The following is a 14,436-nucleotide window of genomic DNA, read 5'->3' as shown; positions in this document are numbered from 1 at the left end:
TAGGTCTTATGTTGCCCTAGATGGCCTGCCCATGGAACTGTATGTGCAAGGTTGAGAACAAGTGGTCTACAGGTAGATGGCACCACCAACTTCCTGCTATCTGCCTCTGACCCAAGGTAGAGTATGTGGTTGTCTACTGTGTAAATCCCCCCACATGAAGATTGACTGTCCCCAGCTAAGGCCTTGTCAAACAAACATTTCAAGGTTGCGTCAGACTTCTGCAGTGTAGCAAAATTTTGTGGAACATCCCATTGCACCTCTAACCCAGACACATCAGCAACAGGTACAGGGGTTCCCACATACTTCTCAAGACGCCGCTGGCGGCGTGACTTTCTGGGCCCTTTGGTTCCCCCCTCGCACAAGTCAGGCAGAGGTTGTAAACCAGCTTTGGCCTGGGCACGAGTGACAACTGAACATGCCATCTGAACATCAGACTGGCAAACTGACTGCTCATATAGCTGACCCCCCACACTTCCCAACAGATCAGAGAGTACAGGCACATCCCTCCCCAAAATCATCTCAAAAGGTAGCTTCTCCATTACCCCAACTTTGAGGAGGTATTTCTGACCCTGAATATCAACTGTGAGCTCAGCTGTGGGCTGCTGTGACTGGTCACCATGAACACATTGGATCAGTGTCTGATGACCATAATCAATGTCATTAACAGGTACATTACATTTTCTGATCAATGACAGGGGAACTGCCAGTGTCAATCATTGCAGTAAGACTTTTACCATTCACTTTTACAGGTACCAAGCATGACCCTTCCCGAGTCTGTCTATTCTGAACACCATCCCCCTCTCTGGGTACATAACAGTAACCTGAGAGCTTGGATTTACGTAGCGGACACATTGAAGCTTTGTGCCCCTGCTGCCGGCAGTAAAAACAGGTCAGACCCCTCCCATCAGAGCGAACTGCATGATCCCTTACCTCCCTCCCAGACACATAACCCCCAGAGTTACCTCCACCATCTCTGGCGTTTCTGATGTCCCTTGTGTCTCTGAGACTCCTTGGAGCGGGTGCTGCAGGTTGTGGTGGGCCCCCTTTACGTGCATTAAGATACTGCAGTGCAAGCTTGGCCGCCATAAGCCCGTCCTTGGGCTCGTGCTCTCGGACCCAGGTTCGAATGTCGTGTGGTAGAACTTGTAGAAGTTGCTCGAGGATGATGACCTCCCGATTTCATCCTGTGTCTTCTCCCCGGTCGAACCCATCGTCGGTAGAGACCCTTGAGGCGGTGGTACGTCTCTGTCGGCGACTCACCCGATGGCGTTGATGCAGCTCTGAAGCGTTGACGGTAGGTTTCCGGTGAGATGTCAAACTTCACCAGCAGCGCTTCCTTCAAGCCCTTGTAGACATTGGACAGCCCCTCATCCATTGCTGTGTAAGCCTCTAAGGCCTTGCCCGTGAGCAATGGGACAAGCCTGCAGGCCCACTCTACCTCAGGCCACTGCCACGTCTTAGCCATGCGCTCAAACCTCAGCAGGTAGTTTTCAATGTCCTCCCCCTGCTGGTATGAGGGCATCTTTGGCTCCTTCCTCAGGAATGCTGGAAGATGGACGTTAACACTGCTGGACTGGTCTCCTGGTGCTGGCCTCATTACTGCTTGGGGTGCCTGCTGTGGAGTTGAAGTCCCCGCTGCATCGAGCCTTTGTCGTCCTGGTGTTGGAAGACCCAATCTTGGGCTCTCACTGACGAGTTCCGCCTGGTGGGGAGCTGTGAGGATAGATTGGCGTAGGCCACGTAACTCCTGTTTGAGGTCTTCGTCCCTCCTCTCAAGGCAGGTGAAAAGTTGCTGAAAAAGGGTTACCATGGTTGGGTGTGGTTCTGGTCCCCCAACTGCTCCTTCAGTCAGCAGCTCACCCAGTTCTGGTTGTCTTTGGCCCCGCGGTCGGGCTCCTAGTTTCTCATACTTGACCTCTTCTTCACCAGACGATTCCATGGTATTCCACCCCGGTTCAACTTCAGGTACCTTTTCTGACAGTTGATGCTGTTGCTGAGAACGCAATCCTGTACGCATTCCTTTACCTCTCTTGTTGGAATTCACTGATTTGCGGTACGCCATCCCACCACTGCCACCATATGTCACGTAGAGTAAGCCAGAAGGCTAAACTGGATAACCTAACCTCTATCAAAATAAAAGATGGCGGAACCGCAAAAGTTCTTCTGTGCAAAGGTGTTTATTTACAAGTGAATTCCGGAACAAAAAACAACAGTACTGCCATCAACATCTACCTTATGGGACAGCTTAAAAACAATGCTGCCCCATCCACAGCTCAATCCAAAATAACCTCCCCCATGACTGAAAGAGAGGCTGCTTTTGTAGGGCTAGCCCCTCCCCTCAGAACAATTAACCCTGGTTAATTAATCAATTAATAATACAAACATACATTTTCCATGAACTAAACATACTAAAGGATATACATTGCAACACGGTTTTAAACAATATCACAACATAACATTTACAACATTACATCACTACTGACAATATCTTTCAATATGCCCATGTGCATTAATGAGCCATTTGGGACAGGCACTATAAAGCCAACCCAATTCCCTGAGCTCGGGTCCTTTTCCAGCATACCCGGAAGCTACAGAGATGGAGAGAGAGAAACAGAACAAACAAACAATGCGCTCATCCACAACATTGATAAGTATAAAATGCATGCACCAAGACAGAAGTTAATTTGTGTGTCGACCCACATTGTTAACTTATCTTATAATGGCGCAGGGAGGAGTGATGAATATGTGTGTGCGTTAAAGAACCAAATGCTGCCCGCGGCCAGTGACGGACTTCTACGTCACAGACAGGATGCAACTCGCATCCGGGGTCAGTGTGGTCTAAACCTCACAGTTACTGCAGTCAAGCATAAAAAGTCCAAAACAAAAAGCATTAAAAACCAGGGACTTTGTCTGAATGTCAGTCAAGGCATCAGCATGCCATCTAAACACCACTATTTGATGATAGAGGATTAATTTTACAGGCCACACAGTTCAATTTGTCTCAGGCTCAATGTTCATATGAAATAGAATAGTTCCAGAATTGTTATTTTGTTCTACCAGTTCTGTCAGACAACTCATGTTTTGAACACACACAAAAACACAAGCTTACTTAGCCATCAAGATGAGGCCAACATTGTTCTCTGGGTTTGCCCGAGTTTTGGAGTGACAGACTGATATTGACTGCATCTTGCTGGGCTTGTAGTCTAGTGGGCAGGAAGTCTCCATTGCGCATATACTCACTATTATCCACACTGGCGATGAGAGAGGGACATAAATGAGTCTGACTGAAGAACATATGATTATCAGAATGGTTAATGCTGCTATGTAGAGCTGGGACAATAAACTGTAAATTATCAACACCGACCACTTAACACAGGCATTTTGCTGATAACGCTGCCTGCCTATACTAGACAAATTTGAAATTAAATAAGTGTGCTAATATGGGTTATTTGTTAAAGGTGCAATATGCAGAAATCGCTTGGCCATTTCCTGGTCGGTAAAATTCAAATAATTTGCCTAATTTCAGTCTATGTGAGAAAACAAGAGTAGAGAATAATTATACCGCTGTGAAATATCTTTCCAATAACCAAAAATATTGTATTTTCAAATGTTTGAAGCTGGTGTACAAAACTGAAAAAAGCTAAATTAAATTTAAGAATGGGAAGAATAGAAATAGCGCACATACAACAGATCTACCACTTCTCAGACTTGCTTTCAATGAGAATGAAATATCTATAACTTTCGTGAAAGGTCGCCCAAAAAGTTGTTGCAGCTTTGTTGCGGCTTTAAAAATGGGACAATTGATGGTACTACAACCATCAAACTAACCATAGTAGTTTAAAGGATCATTTAAAAAACTGATGCAAATTAATGTTATAAATGTATCGTTCCATTTACCATTTCAGGCAATATCGTGACATTGATTTTTTGTCCATATCGCCCAGCTCTTATTGCTAAGCACCTGTTTTCACAATGGTGACAGTGCAAAAAAGAGTAGCTAATGAAAGTTAATGTAGACAGCTAGATGAATCAACAAATGCCATTCTTATGCCAATCTGGACTCTAGAGACAAGAATGTAGGACAACAATAAATGGGAGGTCTAGGAGAATTAATCCAATTTAGAGACCGGGATGATAGTCACAGGGCCAGGGGACTAGCATAAAAACCAAGCTAACGTTTAGCTAAATGGCAGGTAAACGGGCACCACTGGTTTGTTATCAATTTGTCAAGTGACAAGTAACGTTATGTGATAATGAAAACTGTTGACGAATTTTGCCCTTGATGTTGCCGGTCACCGACACTAGTGATGGTTTATGACTCAGCCAGGACAGTGAGACTGCGCACCGACAGCCAGTCCAGAACAATCCCGCTATTTCACAGATGAACTAGAATCAACCATTTTATCCCAAAAGGTATACAACTGCATCGACGTTTCCAGCCATTCTTTTGTATAATGAAATAATTTATGAAACATATATAGATCAAACGAGATGTGTGTTGTTCTTACCAGACCATAGTACTTTCGAGACCCATTTAGAAAACTTTCTGGTCTCTCTGACAAAAATGTAAGAACGTTGCTTGTCTATTGGACACGTCGGCACCAACGATGTTAGGTTGAAACAGTCAGAGATCACCAAGCGCAACATAGCTTCTGCGTGTAAATCAGCTTGAAGTAATTGTCTCTGGCCCCCTCCCAGTTAGGGGTAGTGATGAGCTCTAGGGCAGAGTCTCACAACTCAATCGCTGGTTGAAAACTGTTTTCTGCCCCTCCCAAAATATAGAATTTGTAGATAATTGGCCCTCTTTCTGGGACTCACCCACAAACAGGACCAAGCCTGACCTGCTGAGGAGTGACGGACTCCATCCTAGCCGGAGAGGTGCTCTCATCTTATCTACCAACATAGACAGGGCTCTAACTCCTCTAGCTCCACAATGTTAGCCAGCCTGCCAGCATAGTGGAGTCTGCCACTAGCACAGTCAGTGTAGTCAGCTCAGCTATCACCATTGAGACCGTGTCTGTGCCTCGACCTAGGTTGTGCAAAACTAAACATGGCGGTGTTCGCCTTAGCAATCTCACTCTTTTGAGCTTCTAGTCATGAAATCTATGCAGCCTACTCAATCACTTTTTATAGCTACTGTTTACAGGCCTCCTGGGCCATATACAGCGTTCCTCACTGAGTTCCCTGAATTCCTATCGGACCGTGTAGTCATAGCAGATAATATTCTAATCTTTGGTGACTTTAATATTCACATGGAAAAGTCCACAGACCCACTCCAAAAGGCTTTCAGAGCCATCATCGACTCAGTGGGTTTTGTCCAACATGTCTCTGGACCCACTCACTGTCACATACGCTGGACCTAGTTTTGTCCCATGGAATAAATGTTGTGGATCTTAATGTTTTTCCTCATAATCCTGGACTATCGGACCACCATTTTATTATGTTTGCAATTGCAACAAATAATCTGCTCAGACCCCAACCAAGGAACATCAAAAGTTGTGCTATAAATTCACAGACAACACAAAGATTCCTTGATGTCCTTCCAGATTCCCTCTGTCTACCCAAGGATGCCAGAGGACAAAAATCAGTTAACCACCTAATTGAGGAACTCAATTTAACCTTGCGCAATACCCTAGATGCAGTTGCACCCCTAAAAACTAAAAACATTTCTCATAAGCAACTTGCTCCCTGGTACACAGAAAATACCTGAGCTCTGAAGCAAGCTTCCAGAAAATTGGAACGGAAATGGCACCACACCAAACTGGAAGTCTTCCGACTAGCTTGGAAAGACAGTACCGAAGAGCCCTTACTGCTGCTCGATCATCCTATTTTTCTAACTTAATTGAGGAAAATAAGAACAATCCAAAATTCCTTTTTGATACTGTCGCAAAGCTAACTAAAAAGCAGCATTCCTCAAGAGAGGATGACTTTCACTTTAGCAGTGATAAATTCATGAACTTCTTTGAGGAAAAGATTATGATTATTAGAAAGTAAATTACGGACTCCTCTTTAAATCTGCGTATCCCTTCAAAGCTCAGTTGTCCTGAGTCTGCACAACTCTGCCAGGACCTAGGATCAAGAGAGACGCTCAAGTGTTTTAGTACTATATCTCTTGACACAATGATGAAAATAATCATGTCCTTTAAACCTTCAAGCTGCATACTGGACCCTATTCCAACTAAAATACTGAAATAGCTGCTTCCTGTGCTTGGCCCTCCTATGTTGAACATAATAAACAGCTCTCTATCCACTGGATGTGTACCAAACTCACTAAAAGTGGCAGTAATAAAGCCTCTCTTGAAAAAGCCAAACCTTGACCCAGAAAATATAAAAAACTATCGGCCTATATCGAATCTTCCATTCCTCTCAAAAAATTTAGAAAGGGCTGTTGCGCAGCAACTCACTGCCTTCCTGAAGACAAACAATATATACGAAATCCTTCAGTCTGGTTTTAGACCCCATCATAGCACTGAGACGGCACTTGTGAAGGTGGTAAATGACATTTTAATGGCATCGGACCGAGGCTCTGCATCTGTCCTCGTGCTCCTAGACCTTAGTGCTGCTTTTGATACCATCGATCACCACATTCTTTTGGAGAGATTGAAAACCCAAATTGGTCTACACAGAGAAGTTCTGGCCTGGTTTAGATCTTATCTGTCGGAAAGATATCAGTTTGTCTCTGTGAATGGTTTGTCCTCTGACAAATCAACTGTAAATTTCGGTGTTCCTCAAGGTTCCGTTTTAGGACCACTATTGTTTTCACTATATATATTTTACCTCTTGGGGATGTTATTCGAAAACATAATGTTAACTTTCACTGCTATGCGGATGACACACAGATGTACATTTCAATGAAACATGGTGAAGCCCCAAAATTGCCCTTGCGAGAAGCATGTGTTTCAGACATAAGGAAGTGGATGGCTGCAAATGTTCTACTTTAAACTCGGACAAAACAGAGATGCTTGTTCTAGGTCCCAAGAAACAAAGAGATCTTCTGTTGAATCTGACAATGAATCTTAATGGTTGTACAGTCGTCTCAAATAAAACCGTGAAGGACCTCGGCGTTACTCTGGACCCTGATCTCTCTTTTGAAGAACATATCAAGACCATTTCAAGGACAGCTTTTTTCCATCTACGTAACATTGCAAAAATCAGAAACTTTCTGTCCAAAAATGATGCAGAAAAATGTATCCATGCTTTTGTCACTTCTAGGTTAGACTACTGCAATGCTCTACTTTCCGGCTACTCGGATAAAGCACTAAATAAACTTCAGTTAGTGCTAAATACGGCTGCTAGAATCCTGACTAGAACCAAAACATTTGATCATATTACTCCAGTGCTAGCCTTCCTACACTGGCTTCCTGTCAAAGCAAGGGCTGATTTCAAGGTTTTACTGCTAACCTACAAAGCATTACATGGGCTTGCTCCTACCTATCTCTCTGATTTGGTTCTGCCGTACATACCTACACGTACGCTACGGTCACAAGACGCAGGCCTCCTAATTGTCCCTAGAATTTCTAAGCAAACAGCTGGAGGCAGGGCTTTCTCCTATAGAGCTCCATTTTTATGTCAGAGACGCAAACTCGGTCTCAACCTTTCTTTAAGTCTTTACTGAAGACTCATCTCTTCAGTGGGTCATATGATTGAGTGTAGTCTGGCCCAGGAGTGGGAAGGTGAACGGAAAGGCTCTGGAGCAACAAACCGCCCTTGCTGTCTCTGCCTGGCCGGTTCCCCTCTTTCCACTGGGATTCTCTGCCTCTAACCCTATTACAGGGGCTGAGTCACTGGCTTACTGGGGCTCTCTCATGCCGTCCCTGGAAGGGGTGCGTCACCTGAGTGGGTTGATTCACTGATGTGGTCATCCTGTCTGGGTTGGCGCCCCCCTTGGGTTGTGCCATGGCGGAGATCTTTGTGGGTTATACTCAGCCTTGTCTCAGGATGGTAAGTTGGTGGTTGAAGATATCCCTCTAGTGGTGTGGGGCTGTGCTTTGGCAAAGTGGGTGGGGTTATATCCTTCCTGTTTGGCCCTGTCCGGGGGTGTCCTCGGATGGGGCCACAGTGTCTCCTGACCCCTCCTGTCTCAGCCTCCAGTATTTATGCTGCAGTAGTTTATGTGTCGGGGGGCTAGGGTCAGTTTGTTATATCTGGAGTACTTCTCCTGTCCTATTCGGTGTCCTGTGTGAATCTAAGTGTGCATTCTCTAATTCTCTCCTTCTCTCTTTCTTTTTCTCTCTCGGAGGACCTGAGCCCTAGGACCATGCCCCAGGACTACCTGACATGATGACTCCTTGCTGTCCCCAGTCCACCTGGCCGTGCTGCTGCTCCAGTTTCAACTGTTCTGCCTTATTATTATTCGACCATGCTGGTCATTTATGAACATTTGAACATCTTGGCCATGTTCTGTTATAATCTCCACCTGGCACAGCCAGAAGAGGACTGGCCAACCCACATAGCCTGGTTCCTCTTTAGGTTTCTTCCTAGGTTTTGGCCTTTCTAGGGAGTTTTTCCTAACCACCGTGCTTCTACACCTGCATTGCTTGCTGTTTGGGGTTTTAGGCTGGGTTTCTGTACAGCACTTTGAGATATCAGCTGATGTACGAAGGGCTATATAAATACATTTGATTTGATTTGACAGAAGAGGTTAACAGGAAATGTGATTGGTTGACGGCACCACATTTCAAAGATATAAAGAAAGAGTGCCGCACAATCATAACACCATTTTTACACCTAGAGGCGCAATATCACGAGACTACCGTGAACGCTTGCGAAACAGACCAAACCGAAGTGAAACATTATTCCTTAGTTGTTCATTTTCTGGAATGAGTTGGAGCGAGCGGTCGCATTCGCACTTCGCTCTGCAGGTTGTATAACTTTTTCATTACATTTCATTATAGTACAACGGTTGATTTGTCTAATCTTAGCAATTCTTCTTAGCTAGCTACATAGCCGTCCTTGTATCAGAGATAATTGCATAATTATCGTATTTCGTCGCCCTAACGTAGCCTTCACTGCTATTCGCCCAGGAGCTAGCAAACGCTAGCTAACGCACACAGATTAGCATCACTGTAGTGCTATTCACTCAACTGAACGACTTGATTAGTTTAGTGTTAGCTAGCTACATAGCTGTCTTTGTTTCCAAGATAATTGTGTAGTTTAGTGTGTGTAGTCTTGGAGTGATTATCTTAATTCACTGAGGTTCGCTAGCCAGCTATTTGTCGTCCTTAACGTAGGAGACTCTGCTAGCTAGCCAACAGCTAACAGCTAACAGCTAGCCAACGTCACCACACACACGTCTACTGATTCGAATTCAACAACCCGGTCAGGTAGTATCACATTTTCATTTCATTTCATTACAGTACAACGGTTTGATTTGTTTGATCGTAGCTAGCTACATAGCTAGCTACATAGCCGTCTTTGTTTCAAAGATAATTGTGTAGTCTAGAGCGATTTCCTAGGTTAGCTAGCCAGCTATTGTCGTTCTTTTAACGCAACGTAACGTAAACAACACTGCTAGCTAGCCAGCTAGCCCCGAATAGTAGCACTGTAGAAACTATTACACTCAACGGAACGACTTGATTAGTGTAGTGTCAACAACGCAGCTACTGCCAGCTAGCCTACTTCAGCAGTACTGTATCATTTTAATCATTTTAGTCAATAAGATTCTTGCTACGTAAGCTTAACTTTCTGAACATTCGAGACGTGTAGTCCACTTGTCATTCCAATCTCCTTGCATTAGCGTAGCCTTTTCTGTAGCCTGTCAACTATGTGTCTGTCTATCCCTGTTCTCTCCTCTCTGCACAGACCATACAAACGCTCCACACCGCGTGGCCGAGGCCACCCTAATCTGGTGGTCCCAGCGCGTCGACCCACGTGGAGTTCCAGGTCTCCGGTAGCCTCTGGAACTGCCGATCTGCGGCCAACAAGGCAGAGTTCATCTCAGCCTATGCCTCCCTCCAGTCCCTTGACTTCTTGGCACTGACGGAAACATGGATCACCACAGATAACACTGCTACTCCTACTGCTCTCTCCTCGTCCGCCCACGTGTTCTCGCACACCCGAGAGCTTCTGGTCAGCGGGGTGGTGGCACCGGGATCCTCATCTCTCCCAAGTGGTCTTTCTCTCTTTCTCCCTTACCCATCTGTCTATCGCCTCCTTTGAATTCCATGCTGTCACAGTTACCAGCCCTTTCAAGCTTAACATCCTTATCATTTATCGCCCTCCAGGTTCCCTCGGAGAGTTCATCAATGAGCTTGATGCCTTGATAAGCTCCTTTTCTGAGGACGGCTCACCTCTCACAGTTCTGGGCGACTTTAACCTCCCCACGTCTACCTTTGACTCATTCCTCTCTGCCTCCTTCTTTCCACTCCTCTCCTCTTTTGACCTCACCCTCTCACCTTCCCCCCTACTCACAAGGCAGGCAATACGCTTGACCTCATCTTTACTAGATGCTGTTCTTCCACTAACCTCATTGCAACTCCTCCAAGTCTCCGACCACTACCTTGTATCCTTTTCCCTCTCGCTCTCATCCAACACTTCCCACACTGCCCCTACTCGGATGGTATCGCGCCGTCCCAACCTTCGCTCTCTCTCCCCCGCTACTCTCTCCTCTTCCATCCTATCATCTCTTCCCTCTGCTCAAACTTTCTCCAACCTATCTCCTGATTCTGCCTCCTCAACCCTCCTCTCCTCCCTTTCTGCATCCTTTGACTCTCTATGTCCCCTATCCTCCAGGCCGGCTCGGTCCTCCCCTCCCCGCTCCGTGGCTCGACGACTCATTGCGAGCTCACAGAACAGGGCTCCGGGCAGCCGAGCGGAAATGGAGGAAAACTTCGCCTCCCTGCGGACCTGGCATCCTTTCACTCCCTCCTCTCTACATTTTCCTCCTCTGTCTCTGCTGCTAAAGCCACTTTCTACCATTCTAAATTCCAAGCATCTGCCTCTAACCCTAGGAAGCTCTTTGCCACCTTCTCCTCCCTCCTGAATCCTCCCCCCTCCTCCCTCTCTGCAGATGACTTCGTCAACCATTTTGAAAAGAAGGTCGACGACATCCGATCCTCGTTTGCTAAGTCAAACGACACCGCTGGTTCTGCTCACACTGCCCTACCCTATGCTCTGACCTCTTTCTCCCCTCTCTCTCCAGATGAAATCTCGCGTCTTGTGACGGCCGGCCGCCCAACAACCTGCCCGCTTGACCCTATCCCCTCCTCTCTTCTTCTCCAGACCAGTTCCGGAGACCTTCTCCCTTACCTCACCTCGCTCATCAACTCATCCCTGACCGCTGGCTACGTCCCTCCCGTCTTCAAGAGAGCGAGAGTTGCACCCCTTCTGAAAAAACCTACACTCGATCCCTCCGATGTCAACAACTACAGACCAGTATCCCTTCTCTCTTTTCTCTCCAAAACTCTTGAGCGTGCCGTCCTTGGCCAGCTCTACCGCTATCTCTCTCAGAATGACCTTCTTGATCCAAATCAGTCAGGTTTCAAGACTAGTCATTCAACTGAGACTGCTCTTCTCTGTATCACGGAGGCGCTCCGCACTGCTAAAGCTAACTCTCTCTCCTCTGCTCTCATCCTTCTAGACCTATCGGCTGCCTTCGATACTGTGAACCATCAGATCCTCCTCTCCACCCTCTCCGAGTTGGGCATCTCCGGCGCGGCCCACGCTTGGATTGCGTCCTACCTGACAGGTCGCTCCTACCAGGTGGCGTGGCGAGAATCTGTCTCCTCACCACGCGCTCTCACCACTGGTGTCCCCCAGGGCTCTGTTCTAGGCCCTCTCTTATTCTCGCTATACACCAAGTCACTTGGCTCTGTCATAACCTCACATGGTCTCTCCTATCATTGCTATGCAGACGACACACAATTAATCTTCTCCTTTCCCCCTTCTGATGACCAGGTGGCGAATCGCATCTCTGCATGTCTGGCAGACATATCAGTGTGGATGACGGATCACCACCTCAAGCTGAACCTCAGCAAGACGGAGCTCCTCTTCCTCCCGGGGAAGGACTGCCCGTTCCATGATCTCGCCATCACGGTTGACAACTCCATTGTGTCCTCCTCCCAGAGCGCTAAGAACCTTGGCGTGATCCTGGACAACACCCTGTCGTTCTCAACTAACATCAAGGCGGTGTCCCGTTCCTGTAGGTTCATGCTCTACAACATCCGCAGAGTACGACCCTGCCTCACACAGGAAGCGGCGCAGGTCCTAATCCAGGCACTTGTCATCTCCCGTCTGGATTACTGCAACTCGCTGTTGGCTGGGCTCCCTGCCTGTGCCATTAAACCCCTACAACTCATCCAGAACGCCGCAGCCCGTCTGGTGTTCAACCTTCCCAAGTTCTCTCACGTCACACCGCTCCTCCGCTCTCTCCACTGGCTTCCAGTTGAAGCTCGCATCCGCTACAAGACCATGGTGCTTGCCTACGGAGCTGTGAGGGGAACGGCACCTCAGTACCTCCAGGCTCTGATCAGGCCCTACACCCAAACAAGGGCACTGCGTTCATCCACCTCTGGCCTGCTCGCCTCCCTACCACTGAGGAAGTACAGTTCCCGCTCAGCCCAGTCAAAACTGTTCGCTGCTCTGGCCCCCCAATGGTGGAACAAACTCCCTCACGACGCCAGGACAGCGGAGTCAATCACCACCTTCCGGAGACACCTGAAACCCCACCTCTTTAAGGAATACCTAGGATAGGGTAAGTAATCCTTCTCACCCCCCCTAAAAAGATTTAGATGCACTATTGTAAGTGGCTGTTCCACTGGATGTCATAAGGTGTATGCACCAATTTGTAAGTCGCTCTGGATAAGAGCGTCTGCTAAATGACTTAAATGTAAATGTAAATGTAAGAACATAAATTCGAGCCAACGTCTTAATTATTTATATTTAAGGAGTGCCTTTGATTTGACGGCCTGCACATGAGCAGTTTGACGTGACGCCACTTTAAAACCCGGATTTAAAGCATCCCGAAGACATCGCCTACAAGTGTGTTCGGGAATTTCTGTAGACCAACTAAAACACTACACGTTTCTTAGAATTGGTAGTTTGATTGCTTTGTTCATGGAGGAATTGCTAAATAGCTATAAAGGTTGGCCAGCGCCATCTATTGTTTTCTAAAATACATAGGCAGACAACTCTAATTGCAATATTGGATAGATAGCCAATCTGTTCTATTCATGACAATAGCGACAATTCTCACGGTATTTTAACTTATCCAATCTTCACCCACAGTGAAGATTCTGAGATTTCCATACCCAACTACAACATTTTCCATCACGATAGGCAGTTCTAAGGGGGAGGAGTTGCAATCTACTCCAGAGATGGCCTGCAAAGTTCTGTCATACTTTCCAGGTCTATGCCCCAACACTTCGAGCTTCTAATTTTAAAAATACATCTCTCCAGAAATAAGTCTCACTGTTTTGCCATCTGTTATAGACCCCCCCTCAGCTCCCAGCTGTGCCCTGGACATCATATGTGAATTGATTGCACCCCATCTGGCTTCAGAGTTTGTTCTGTTAGGTGACCTAAACTGGGATATGCTTAACACCCCGGCAGTCCTACAGTCTAAGCTAAATGCTCTCAATCTCAAACTAATTATCAAGGAACCCACCAGGCCCAACCCTAAATCTGTAAACACGGGCACCCTCATAGATAATGTAAATGTAAAAATGTAATATTATCCTGACCAACTTGCCCTCCACATACACCTCTGCTGTTTTCAATCAGTGTCTCAGCAATCACTGCCTCATTGCCTGCATCCGCTATGGGTCAGTGGTCAAACGACCACCCCTCATAACTGTCAAACGCTCCCTAAAAAACTTCTGCAAGCAGGCCTTTCTAATCGAGTTGGCCCAGGTATCCTGGAAGGATATTGACCTCATCCCGTCAGTCGAGGATGCCTGGTCGTTCTTTAAAAGTAATTTCCTCACCATCTTAAATAAGCATGCCCCTTTCTAAAAATGTAGAACTAAGAACAGATATAGCCCTTGGTTCACTCCAGACCGGACTGCCCTCGACCAGCACAAAAACATCCTGTGGTGGACTGCACTAGCATCGAATAGTCCCCGCGATATGCAACTTTTCAGGGAAGTCAGGAACCAATACACACAGTCAGTCAGGAAAGCAAAGGCTAGCTTTTTCAAACAGAAATTTGCATTCTGTAGCTCTAACTCCACTAAATTCCATGGAGAATAAGAGCACCTCCTCCCAGTTGCCCACTGCACTGAGGCTAGGTAACACTGTCACCACCGATAAATCCACGATAATTTCAAGAAGCATTTCTCTATGGCTGGCCATGCTTTCCTCCTGAATACCCCTACCCCGGCCTCCCCAGCTTCTCTTTCGCCCAAATCCAGATAGCAGATGTTCTGAAAGAGATGCAAAACCTGGACCTATACAAATCAGCTGGGCTAGACAATCTGGACCCTCTCTTTCTAAAATGAT

This window comes from Oncorhynchus keta, chromosome 20, assembly GCF_023373465.1.
Source record: "Oncorhynchus keta strain PuntledgeMale-10-30-2019 chromosome 20, Oket_V2, whole genome shotgun sequence".
In the NCBI taxonomy this organism is placed as follows: Eukaryota; Metazoa; Chordata; class Actinopteri; order Salmoniformes; family Salmonidae; genus Oncorhynchus; species Oncorhynchus keta.
This window is presented reverse-complemented; position numbering follows the sequence as displayed.